This window comes from Neofelis nebulosa, chromosome 3 (assembly GCF_028018385.1).
Source record: "Neofelis nebulosa isolate mNeoNeb1 chromosome 3, mNeoNeb1.pri, whole genome shotgun sequence".
In the NCBI taxonomy this organism is placed as follows: Eukaryota; Metazoa; Chordata; class Mammalia; order Carnivora; family Felidae; genus Neofelis; species Neofelis nebulosa.
The window spans coordinates 139144217-139157491 of NC_080784.1; the positions used below are offsets into that span (position 1 = coordinate 139144217).

General features: G+C 38.1%; 2 protein-coding genes across 33 annotated transcripts in view; both read left to right on the plus strand.

The window, feature by feature from the left end:
- LOC131507383 (placenta-specific gene 8 protein) overlaps positions 1-13198 on the plus strand; it is a 196861-nt gene extending 183663 nt beyond the window's left edge. Inside the window, exon 5 of the mRNA XM_058722095.1 lies at positions 13188-13198. The gene's annotated coding sequence lies outside the window, so the exon portion shown is untranslated. The remainder of the gene's footprint in view (positions 1-13187) is intronic.
- SEC31A (SEC31 homolog A, COPII coat complex component) overlaps positions 9293-13275 on the plus strand; it is a 72420-nt gene continuing 68437 nt past the window's right edge. For 24 of the 32 annotated variants that reach the window (XM_058722041.1, XM_058722047.1, XM_058722049.1 and 21 more), the window contains exon 1: positions 9294-9441. The gene's annotated coding sequence lies outside the window, so the exon portion shown is untranslated. The other 8 variants (XM_058722070.1, XM_058722048.1, XM_058722073.1 and 5 more) reach the window with 4 other exon arrangements.

Genomic DNA, 13275 nt, shown 5'->3' on the forward strand with positions numbered 1-13275 from the left:
TTTTGTATATGTCCCTTTCTTAAAAGTCATGTGGCCTAAGGATAGTCCACGACTTTGGGGAAAATTGAACCATCGCTGTGTGCTTGCTTGGATGTTAGACGTGCAAAGGGTAGGATCTGGATTAAAATTACCTTCAGTCTGTTAGGCTATTAGAAACTTTCTTAGTACTCAACCAGTTAAGACCCAAATGAGGCTAAATAGAAATACATAACAGTTTTATCTTTAAGGAAAAAATTGGTTGCCTTGTTTTTTTGGTAACAGTTTTGTTGAGATATGACTCCTACACCATACAGTTAGCCCATATAAAGTATGCAGTTAAGTGGGTTTTAGTATATACAAGAGTTGTGCAGTCATCACCATGATCAATTTTAGGACATTTTCATCACCACCCCCCCCCCAAAAAAAAACCCATTCTCATTAACAGCCACTCCCTATATCTTCCCTATCCTCTGTTCTTGGAAACCACTAATTTTTTTTGTCTATGTAGATTTGCCTATACAATTTCATATAAATGGAATCAAAAACTAATATACGGCCTTTTGCAAGTGGCTTCTTTCATTTAGAATGTTTACTTATTTATTTTGAAAGAGAGATTTAGAGCATAAACAGAGGAGAGGTAGAGGGAGGGGAAGAGAGAAAGAATCCCAAGCAGGTTCCACACTGTCAGCACAGAGCCCAGTGCGGGGAACTCAGGAGCTGTGAGATCATGACCAGACCCAAAATCAAGACATTTCTGAGTTACCCAGGCGCCCTGAGTACTTCCATTTTTTTTTTTTTTTTTAATTGTCAAAAGATGTTCCATTGTATGTATATACTGCTATGATGATTTTATTTAACCACTTATCAGTTGACCATTTGGGTTGTTTCCATTGTGGGGGATTATTATGAATAATTCTGCTGTGAAAATTGGTGTACAAGTTTGTGTATAGACATGTGTTTTCATTTCTTTTGAGTATATACCTCAAGGTGGAATTGCTGGGTCATATGCTAACTGATATGTTTAACCTCAAGGAAATGCCAAACTGTTTTTCCAAAGTGGCTGGACCATTTTACATTCCCATTAGCAGTGGATGAGGGTCCCATTTTCTCCACGTTCTTGTGTGAAATGGTATTTCATTGTGGTGGTTGCCTGATTTTTAAGGACTCCAGGTTTGCAGGGAACCTGCTAGAGGATGCTCCTTGCATGTAGAGACCAATGTGTAAGGTGAATTTGTCTTTTCAGTCTCTACCACACAAATAGATACATGTGTTTCTGCTGTAATATACATGTCCCTGAAAAATACCTCATGTTCAGCAAAATTATGCATGTGAAAGTAGTGCTTGTAGTAAAAAGAAAAAGCATTGAGTACTCAAAATCTGTGCAATTGGATAAGCTCTAAAATAGTAATCAGTACCTGGAAAGTACTCCTGTGCCCTCCTCTCACCCCTTAAGGGTAACTTAAATGGACACTACCATAGGGTATATTAAAAGAGCAAGCCTGGTGGGTGCTAGACATTACAATAGGAAGTGGAGCTCCGAGCTCATAAGCTGCTAAATGGTATAGAGGGCAGGTGGGAGTAGCTGGGGAGGGAAGCCCCAGGTGCAGGCTCTCATTTTTCATTTTCTTTTTTTTTTTTGTTATGTTTATCTTTGAGAGAGAGGGACAGATGGAGGGGGACACACAGAATCCGAAGCAGGCTCCAGGCTCTGAGCTGTCAGCACAGAGCCTAACGTGGGCCTCGAACCCACGAACCGCGAGATCATGACCTAAGCAGAAGTCAGACACTTAACCAACTGAGCCACCAGGTGCCCCAATCTCATTTTTCATTTTCTTAAGTTAGAGTTGAAAGTACCCCTGCTGCCAGTTCAGCATCAGAGTTCAGAGGGAAGGGTTTTTTATTTTAATTTTCTTTTGTTTAAGTGGATACCAGATATTGTGGCTGCCCAAGGATAGATGAAACCGTGGCTCTCACATTATTCTGAAAGCATTCTTGTAATTATTAATTACAAATGAGTTACTGAAAACTGCTATGCTGCAAAACAGATGTACTTAAATGTAAACTGGTTAAATGAAAACTCACTTTATGGAAGCCACAAGGGGTCTAGGTTTTCTTAATGTACTCCTGGATAGGGAAATAGGTAATTCCTCATAAAAGCATGCTTTTTTTTTTAGTTGTAGTTATGTATCTTTATGTTCATTTATAACTTGTGCATTTTTGTTGCTATTTTTTACTGTTTTACTAGTGACATTGAGGTTCTCAATTTAATCATTTGATTATCTTTGCTTCTTCCAATAACTTCATATCCAGTGATTAAACCTTTTCACTGCTGTTCACATAATGAACCGTTGTGATTATTGAATACGTTAATGAGGATATGTAAACTGTATTAAAGATATTGGGAAAATGCATGGACTATTGTGCATTGTAATATAAAAGAAAGTATCTCTTTTTAGGAATTACATTCTTGGAGATGTTGGAAAAAGATTCCTGGGACTTCAAAGATAATCACTCCAGATATACAGGGGAGGTAGTATATCTTTCTTTAAATGTATTAAGTGTTCCCAGAACAATAGTAGTGAGTTGGAAATGGCGGATTATCTAAGTAAAGATTTACGAAGACTTTGGTGAAATCTAATTTCCTGTTTCAGAATTTTATTAATTTGGTCACTTGGAGAAAAAATAACAACTAATGCTTCTTGAACGACTACGTGCCGGGCATTGTGCTAAGCATTGTATAGACACACAAGTTTGTTTTATAAACAAATGTATTTCTCACAACAACCCTAGGAAAGCAAATAGACTTTTTGCCTTCTAGGCCTGGTATCTTCCTTGTTGAACACCTACTCTTTTGTCAGATTCTTATTTCTACTAGAACCTTTATTTATTGTCCTGTTGTATTAAATGTATTTCTGGTAACTGACTTATATTCTTGCTGAATTTTTCACCATTTCATTTCAGAAAGCCTTCGGGTTTTGAAATTATTGGTGACCAACTTAAAAACTGTTCCCAAATCTGACCCTTTCCTAAAACTTCAGACCTTTCCAGCTAATTCATAAGTTGTACATTTTGCTTTTTGAATATGGATGTGACCCTCTGTATGAATTATTTATTGCTATGTAAAAGTTATTCAAAACTTAGTAGTTTACAACAACACTTATCTTACAGTGGGAGGAGGGCAAAGCAGAGAGACATCATCTTCTGGGCTCTCACTTGACAAGCCTTGGTTTCTTGATGGCTGTTGGCTGAAGACTTCAGTGCTTCACCATGAGAACCTCTCCATAGGCTGCCTGAGAACTCTCACAACATGACAACTATCTTTCCCCAGAGGGAATGATCCAAGAGAGAAATGCCAAGTTAACATGTAAGTCGACACATATGAGGGTGTGAATACCAAGAGGTGGGAGATCATTGGGGACCATCTTGGAGGTTGACTATCACCCTTTACTCTTTTTTTTTTTTTTTTTTTTCAAACTGCTTCAAGTTATTGAATCAAGAGATTTAACATTAGACCCTCTGGTCAGATAATGAGAAGTATGAGAGCATATGTATTCAAATAAGTGCTCTCTTTTCTAAGATGCACGGTTTCTTGCCCGTGAATATATAAATTCCATAAGTGATGCCACTCCTTTTGGAAATTTTCTAGAGAATATATAAGAAAGCTTATTTTATAGATAGAGAATATTGGACTTTGATCATATATTTTTTTTTTCTTGGACCCATTTCTCCTCTCCCAACTCCTCCTTAGGTGAAGGTGGTTAGAGAAGCTGGAAGTAGACTATAGATAGAAACTGAGTACTCCTATCCCTGGTATTTTGCTTGGGGTGCAGACTGACTTGGAATGGTTGAAATTTCTGTTTAGAGTTTTCTAAGGAATGCAATCCAATTACTTAAAGGCACTTACACATATATTTGACATAGGATGGAATAAAGGTATAAATACACAGCAGCAGCTTTAGAGCGATTTGTCCTTTTCCTCAAAAGTTTGATATTTATCCAGTTTGGTGAGTATATTTCCTTTTCTTTCTGTTGCACCCCCCTCCCACCACAGTCTTTTATCTCTCTTGATGTGCAAAATACAGACTTTGCCAAGCCCCTAATTGGGGCATTCTGAGCAGAATGCCCCTAATTGGTAGAATTCTAATTTGTGTCTGAGATTTGTAATCTTTTGAGTCTTCTTTTCCCTTAATTGCTGCTTAAAAGTTCTTTGTTAGCAGTGACAACTCTTTTCCTTTAAAGCTTAAGTGCTTCTGGTTATTTTGGAGACCTTGTGTAATGACAAAAAGCATTACGTAAAAAACAAGATACAACCGGTTTTGGGATGTGTTTGTATTAGGTATGGTTACCCTTTCCACGTCAAGCTTAATATTAAGACATTTCTAAGTTAGCATAAGGTAATCTGTGCGAAGTAGTTAAATGATACACTTGAGATTATCTTTGGTATGATTTTTCCAATTGGAAGTAAAATTGGAGGTGTTACCGGTTCATGAAAATTAAAATTTATAGAAATGTGTATATATTATGTGTTCTTTAAAAAGGGCTAAACAATGAAAAACTTATGACTAAAGCTCAAGTTGAAAATAGGAAGAAAATATAAATGTCCAATGATTAAACTTTTTCCACTGCTGTTCACATCATGATCTGTTGTGATTAATGTATGTGGATGAGGACATAATGGAAAAAGAAAATCCTAGTGGGAGAAAAAAATTATAGATATGATGTAATTTTTTTGTATATTGATTTACTTGTAAATGTGTTCCTGTTTTAGGAATGAAATTGAAGGGTGTTTTTGTCAGATTTATCTGATAAAGAATTTGAACATTTATATAGTAAGGTAAGTGGTTTATAAATTTGCTAGTTTTGACGAAAGAACGGACAATCAGATTTGAGCAAAAAATTGATATTTGAGCATAATGTGGACATTGTACTCAATTAAATTTTTTTCCTTATTCATTTTTCAAAGATAACAAGAATATGATTTCAAAGATAATTTTCTGAATCAGTAGATTTGATGCAGGATAGGCAATTGGGTGGCTGGGGTCAGGACTTTTAACCTTGATGATTATCTTTTCTCAAAAATAATGGTGTAATTCAGCCTCTGAGATTCTTAGAGATCATATATTCCAGGGTTTAAATTTGCTGAACTTTCGTATGTCCTATAAATGACTCTTTGATATGCCACTGAATGACCATCCTATAACTTAATCTTTATTCAAGAACAGTAGATAAGTAGGTGGTTAGAAGCTGGGAATCTCAAATTTAATACCAGGTTAATCTGTCACTAATTAGGCATGTTGTCTTGGGGTGTTTCAAATTTGAGGAATATAAAGAGGAAAAATTCTTGCAAATACTCAGTATTGATTTAAGTTTATTTTCTATTTCATAAATTTCTACAAACATAAAAGTTGATATAAATTTTGTTTACGGGCCTTAATCAAAAAGATTTACAAAATAAGTGCATTCAAAGACAAAACTAAAACATTAATGGGATGGATGCTACTGTTACACAGGAGAAAACATGGTACTGGCTGGTGTGGAATAAGTTGTAAATACATACAGTCTTGTGCTTTGTGATGATTATAAAGCTTTACAATCAGGACAACAGTAGAGTTGTCCAGAACTTTACTCTTTTGCAGACCTCAAAATTGTTGAAATGAGGGAAGGGGCCTAAGTTCTCAAAAGGATGTCTTTGGACTGTCTGCAAATGCTAATTTGAAGAATTCTGTATTACATTGTCTCCAAACATTTTTCCATCTCCAGTGGGAATTCACTCTGGAACTAACATTCCTTTGAGAAAATCTTCAGTTTCTATTTTGATCTATGGTTAAGTTTGGCTAGTAGTTAACTAAATTGGATTAAAAGTTGATTATTTTGTGAACTAATACAAGTTTTTCTTTTTAGATACAGGTGGGCCTTACTTTGCACCGTTCCATTATACATGAAGATCAGTTTTCACAGTTTAGTTAAATAACACCAATCCTCCTACAACACAGTTGTGATTTTAGTTAAAATAGTAACTGAATTGTTGCATAAGTTTTGTTGCTAGCTCTTTATTCCACAACTGATTATGCATTATAAAAGATGTGCATCATGGTCAGTAACCAGTTACATCACATCTTTCAAAGTCTCTTGGTGATTGATCACTAAACATCTATTAGTTCACAGAGTAAAGCATGTAGTTGTATTGCTTACTCGTTTCCCAGTAATAAACCCATGCAACATTGTACAAAACTGGATAATCAGAAGAGGGAATTGGCAGGGCAGCAAAGAAACGAGATTTTTAACACTGGAAGTGAAATTGGATTTGAAAATGGCGACAGCATAGTGAAGACGAGACGAGACCCAGGCCTACATAAAGCTGCAGTAGAAACTGTGGTTTAAAAGTTCGAGGAATATAAAAAGCAAAGTAAAGTTGCTTCAACATTTTTTAGTTTAAATTACGCTAGGAATAGAAAGCCACTTACAGTTGAAATGGAGTGCTTGCTTCTACTTTGGATGGAGGACTGTAATAAAAAATCCTAATCAGTTTGGCTAGCATTCAGGCCAGAGTGTTGAGGTTAGTTGCTGCACTGAAGGAAAATGGTAATTAGCAGGAGACTAAAAAAGAACATTTTTTGCTGGGAAAGACTGGTTTCATCGTTCAGAAGTCTGGAGCACCTACGTGGCTCAGTCGGTTAAGGTTAAGCATCGTTTGGAGGTCGGCGTGAATGGAATAATGTTCCACTGGTGAAGCTGCATGTTCAGATAAGGATGCTACTGGGAAATTTGCACCCATGTTCCAAGAATCACAGGCAGTCCTTGCTTTGCACAGTGGTATGAGACTACTGTGCAAAAACTTCATAGGATTTGGCTGGAATGTAAATGGAGTTCTAGAAGATATGACTGTGGGAATGTTTACATTGCTGCCATTCAGAAAGTAGTTCTGGATATACAGCCAGAAGGTGCTGCTTCAGCAGCACATACACTAGAATTGGATATACAGCCAGAAGAATTTAGGGAAGGTGAACATAGTTATAAATGAGGAAAGCAGTTGTGTGTTGTGAAGGATGAATACATTTGGAGGAAGTGATTCAGGTGAAAAACCACATTAAAGGAACTCTCAGATGTTTCATGACACTGTGCAAAGCATTAAACGTTAGAAACAGATCAAACTCAGAAAAGAGGAGGACAATTTGCCAAGGCATAGGAAAGATGCTTGCTCCATATTGTAAGTTATATGAGAAAGCAAGCACTGTTCAAACTACTCAAGACTTGTTTATAAAGAAATAAAACATCCTAATTTTCAATGTTTCTAATGTTTTGAATATTTTATTTTTTATATTTCAACCAAAATCAGTTTCTAATGTTTGGACAAATTTTAAGGTTATAGAACAATCAGATTGTTAATACCATAGATTAAGATTGCTTTGTGTGGTTTCAGCTTTCATAGTCCAAGTGAGAACTCCCTGCATTTAAAACAAACTAGGAACTCTTTATATTTAACCAGATATATCAAGTCTAGAAACAAATAGCTTTTCCCTTAGATTACCAGTTATATTATGACAGTTTTCATACTGTCTTTGTATGCATGCTACTATTACAAGGCTTTGAAATAAAAATTGATACAAAACTGTATGTCTCATACTTCGACTTGTAGGCAAATCCTAATAGATAGGGATTGGCAAACTTCTTTTATAAATACAGCCATACAGTGAATAGGCTTTGCAGACTCTTTAATCTGCAAAGATTAAGTCTCTAGCAACTACTCAGTTTTGTCTATGTAGCACAAAAACAGCCATAGGCAATACAGAGACCATTGAAAGTGGCTGTGTTCCAGTTATGAAATACTGTTCATACCTCACAGTCTACAAAACTGGGTGGTGGGAAGCAGGGAAGTTTGTAGTTTGACTTCTGCAATAGGAACATCTAGTACATTAAATGATACCAAAGAATGTAACCACTGCTTGAATCATTTGAGTTTTTTGGTAAGTTGTTCTAATGAGCCCTTTCTCCATACTGATGTACATTTACAGGTAGTCGGGGGTCTTCTGGGGTTGGGGCAGTAGGGAGTTAAGTTTTTGGTTGATTCAAGTGATGGGCCCACTTCTAAGTCGGATTTTTCATTGGCATCTATAGGTAAACTAGTCCTTGCAGCTGTAAGTAAAAATGGATTTGTAGAACACTAGAAATTTGCTGCTGTAGCCTAAGTAATCCGTTTGGTCTATTTCTGTACTAGAGAAATAAACTTCCTTTTCAAATTGAACTGTAAGTATAAGACACTAAAAGGGTGTATGAAAGCGTGCAGTGGGAGCGCAAAAATGTGCCTACTCTGATACCTAGAAGTGAAGGCACTTCAGAAAAAACTTGAGGGGCACCTGGGTGGCTCAGTTGGTTGGGCGGCCGACTTCAGCTCAGGTCATCTCATGGTTTGTGGGTTCAAGCCCAGCATGAGGCTCTGTGTTGACCACTTGCTCAGAACCTGGAGGCTGCTTCCGATTCTGTGTCTCCTCTCTCTGCCCCTCCCCCGCTCACGCTTTGTCTTACTCTGTTTCTCAAAAATAAATAAATGTAAAAAAGAAAATTTAAGAAAAAACTTGAAAGAGATGGTTGACTCTTCGGTGTAATGGGAAGAGAACTGGCCTAGAAGTTAGGAGACCTGGGTTGAATCCAGGTTCCAATTGTTTATAAGTACTTTTCCTCTGGTTTTACTTTGCTGTAAAACAATTCCTAAACTAAAAACAACATCCAGACAATACACTAATTCGAAGCCAGGGTCTGGCGAAGCCCAGTGACTAAGGGCAAACCCTAGTACATCTTAAATAGTGCCATATGATGCTAACTGGACTACTTGGCTCCACTATGCCTCTGGAGTAACAACACCGTCCACAACAGACATCGGGTATAGTCAGATCACTTGGTTTTGAAGTCCTCAAAAGCAATACTGTAGAACCAACTTTTAACCAACCCAATCACAAATTAGTTTCTGCAATTAGGGCCGTGCAGCCCCATTTCCAAGTGATTTGTCCGGTGTTGGCAGTGTCGCGGAGGCTGCCGATCTCTCGCAGGACTAAATCTACGTGGCATTCTTGCAGGCCTCGGCCGTTCTTCGAACAGATAGCTACACCCAGCACAGCAGGACCTGTTTTTTTTCTTTTCGCGTATGCCGGGTCACCGCATCCTCAACCTGTACGCCACCCTTCAGTACGGGTCCCCCCAACCTCACAAGCACGCGCCACCTACACGCTCCTCACGCCCGCCTGCCAACCCTCCCGGAAGTGCCGTGGAGGGGAGCGCGCCGAAGTGGGCGGGGCGAGGCGTCGCTCCCGGAAGCGTCCGCGGGCCGCCCGGGAGGGGCTGTGGCTGCCACGTTGAAGCGGAACGTGGAGGTGGCTTTGGGGCGGGAGGAGGGGCGGCGGCGAATGCTGGGAGAGTCCGACGGGCGTCGCGCTAACGCAGGAACCGGTCGCCGAGGGTCCCCACAAGGTGTGTCTGCCTATTCCTCCCTGTCTTCTTCGCCGGCCCTCGGGCCTTGAGGTGGAGCGAAAGCTACGACCGTGGCATCGGCCTCCGCTGGTCCCCGTCAGCCTGCGGCCCGGTCTGTGGTGGCGGCGCGTCCCTGATCTTCGTTTCGGGCCCGTCTGGATAACGCCTGGCGTCACGGCTGCTTCGGGGATCGCGCCGATCCACATCCGCCAGCGTTTCCACTGCTGAGCAGGAGCTCCCCTGAGGCTTGCGACAGGGTGTCGTGCCAGGTCCGGTAACGGGGGTCTGAGGTCAGAGGACACTCACACCCTTGTGCACAAAGAGGTGCGGGCCCCAAGGGCGAGGGAAGGAAGCAAACCTCAGGATCACTTTGGTTCATTTTAGTTTGGTTATGATTTTTTTGTTTGTATTTGAACTGTTGCCAGATTTAAAGGTTCATAGGTTTTTAACTGGAAGCTACTGTCATTGAACCAAGATTGGATTATTTTAAGGATAGTTACCAGTTGCCGTCTATTCCTCGAAGGAAATGTCAAAAAGTGTTGTATGTCTTTGCTAATAAGTTATTATAATGAAAGGTCAAGTTACAGGGCAGGTGAAAAATAAATCAAAATATTGCGTGGGCTTGTGGGCATTATGAACTTTTATGTGAGCATAAGCAACTAATTTTATTTCGTCTTTCTGAAGTTGCAGTGATGGTCTGTGATAAATCCTTTCTCCAAAACTTCTTTCTAACTACAGAAAACTGAAATGTGATTGTGTTTGTCGCTAATTGTAACTGTATTCAATCAATAATCAGAGCCTTGCTCTTCTATCATACCGTCCTACGTTTTCTGTACATACTGATTGTTCTGGGATTGGCTGAAGTTTACTCATCGTTTTTTAGTGGTTCTTCTGTGCTCTCTCTCTTGATTAAATAGGCCTGGGGAAGGTTTGTAGACTCTAAGAACTTTTGGATAACCTGAAGTGTTTTTGTAGTTGTGAATTAATGTTACACACATCCAAGGTTGTTTGGGAAATGTGACATTGGAATGGATTAAGAATTATATTGCCTAATTTTAGATACATAGGTTCTTTTTGAAACTAATAACATAAGAAAAGAAAGAAATTTGTAACTGTAAAGAGCAGTGATTCTTAATTTTTTGGAATTACAGTCCCTTTTGAGGACCTGAGGAAAGCATTGGATCACCTTCCTAGAAAAATGCACTGCACAGGGGCTTATGGATGGCTCAGTTGGTTGAGTGTCTGACTGTCTCAGCAGGTCTTGATCTCAGGGTGGAGTTCTAGCCCTGTGTGGGCGTACTTAAAGAAGCCTACTTAAAGAAAAAAAATACACACAATTTTGTATGTAATTTCATGAAGTTTAGAAATTCTTGTCAAGTGGTATTATTAAATTGATTTTTACAGTGTTTTTAGAAATATTCTTTTAAAAAATTTTTTAATGTTTTATTTATTTTTGAGAGAGAGATAGACCGACAGACAGAGGACAAGCCAGAGAGGGGTAGGGAGAGAGAGAGGGAGACACAGAATCTGAAACAGGCTCCAGGCTCCGAGCTGTCAGCACAGACCCCGGTGCGGCGCTCGAACCCACACACCGTTAAGATCATGACCTGAGCTGAAGTCAGTCACTTAACCGACTGGATCACCCAGGCGCCCCAGAAATGTTGTCATTCCTAGGTTAATTTTAGTTCAAAATGTTTTATTTATTAGATTCTAGATAAGTATGGCACCATTTAGTTCAGTGCACAGTTTGGCTCTTTTGGTTGAGTGAAATGAGCCTTAGAACATCGATAACAATAAATCCTCTAGAACAAATTTGTCCATCCATGGTGAGATACTTGCCCACACAAGATGGATTTTTAATAAGGCAGTCCCAACTAGAGATTGTATTCCTGGTTTGAGAGTCAGAATTTCCATTTCCATAAACTCTTCTACTTTTTACTTTCTGAAGAATGGGTCATCTCTGTATGGAGCATTGTAAGATTGGTATGTTTGAGAAAATAGTACTGTTGGAGTTTAGTATTGCTTTACAAAATTAGCAACTAGAAAATGAGCGGAAAGAAAAAAGCTTCCACTAAATTGCATGCATTTAACTACGTGCATGTTGTAGGGAGAAACTTGGACAAAAAAATAAGAGTTCTAGTCTGAAACATAAATTATTCTTCAGGTGTATTCTTTGGGATACGCATTTTAAATTGTGACTTTTGCAGTAGCTGACATTTACAGGCATGCATTTACTATGTGCCAGGCACTGTTCTAAGGCCTCTGTGTAATGCCTTATTTAATTCTCACAACAACCCTTCTTATACATACTTTTATTATACTTATTTTACCAAATGGGTAGCCAAGGCACACAACAGGTAAAGGTACATGCCTAAAGCCAGAGCCTAGGACATGATGGAGCTGGGATTTAAACTGAGGGTTTGGCTCTGGACTCCATACCCTAAACTGTTATGCCATAGGTATTGTCTTATAGATGTCATATGTGAACAAGCCACTGTCCTCACACTTTTCTTTTTGTATTATAAGAATGATTTTGTTCTGTGTAAAATAGTCTTGAATGAAATAAGTCTGCATAGTGTGAATTCTTATCACATTTGATATTGAAAAAAAATTGCACAAAGCTTTTAAAGCAAGTCTTCACTCGGGGAAGTACACTTGGTTTAATCTAAGCCTTCTTCAGATTTTTAAGAAAATTAGTTACAACTAAATGATCATTTCTAAGAAAAGGAAATATGCAAGTTGTATTTTCATAGCAGTCTTAGTGTGTTATGAATGATTGCAGTGGGTAGATTATGGTATTCTTATTTAATTAGATTCAGACCACATAAGGTAGTTCCAGGCCATTGTTGTAGTGATTGGTGGGGGAAAAAAAGTAGCTGGTATTGAAGCCTTGTGTTCAGTACAAGTTAATAAGTGGAACTGCATCTAGTGGAACATTGAGTGCTAAGGACAAGAAGTAGACTTTTATAAATGTTTTGAATTTCCACTTAACCATTTTATGTGCTTATGAATTTGCGTCTTTCTCTTTCAGTAAATGTTATACATTAACTAAGTGTTCATGAATCAGGTATCCTCTGTTGTACCTTTGCTCTTAGACATACTGTAGTTCAGTTTAGTTGTTGTTTTTTTTTTAATATACATGATTCTTTTGTTTTCACTTTTAGAAATTATTCTAAGACACTTTATAAAATCTTTTTTTAAAACAAACTTTTTTACCCTTTAAAAAACCTCTTTTTACCCTAATAGTATTTTTCCCTATTAAAAAAAAAAAGTGTTTTTTTTTAATGTTTGTTTATTTTTGAGGGAGAAAGAATGCGAGAGCAGAGGAAGGGCAAAGAGAGAGAGGGAAACACAGAATTCAAAGCAGCCAGCACAGAGCCCAACATGGGGCTCAAACTCATGGACCATGAGATCATGACCTGAGCCCAAGTCTGACCCTTAACTGACTGAGCTACCCAGGTGCCCCTCCCTAGTTTTTAAATAAGAAAAGTTAGTTATTAAAGTTATTTTTTCTTTTAAACACTTAAGAATTTAAAAATTAAATGTTTTACCTGAAAGTAATCTTTCTAGCTCATCAGTCTTTTTGTATTTCCCTAATAAACATTTAAAATTGAACAAGGAAAACTTTGTATCTACTTTACCCTGTGCTAAGCAATTTTGAATCCAGAAAGGGTAAAAGTTGTAATTTTTTATTGAAAAAAGACATTATTTGTCTAGTTAGTGAGACAAGATGCCATATAAAACAGTTGGTGAAAAGGCAGTGGAAAAAGATATAACAATAGGTACTAATAGAGTGTTATAAAGTTTTAAGATAGAATAAGATACTTTATTATA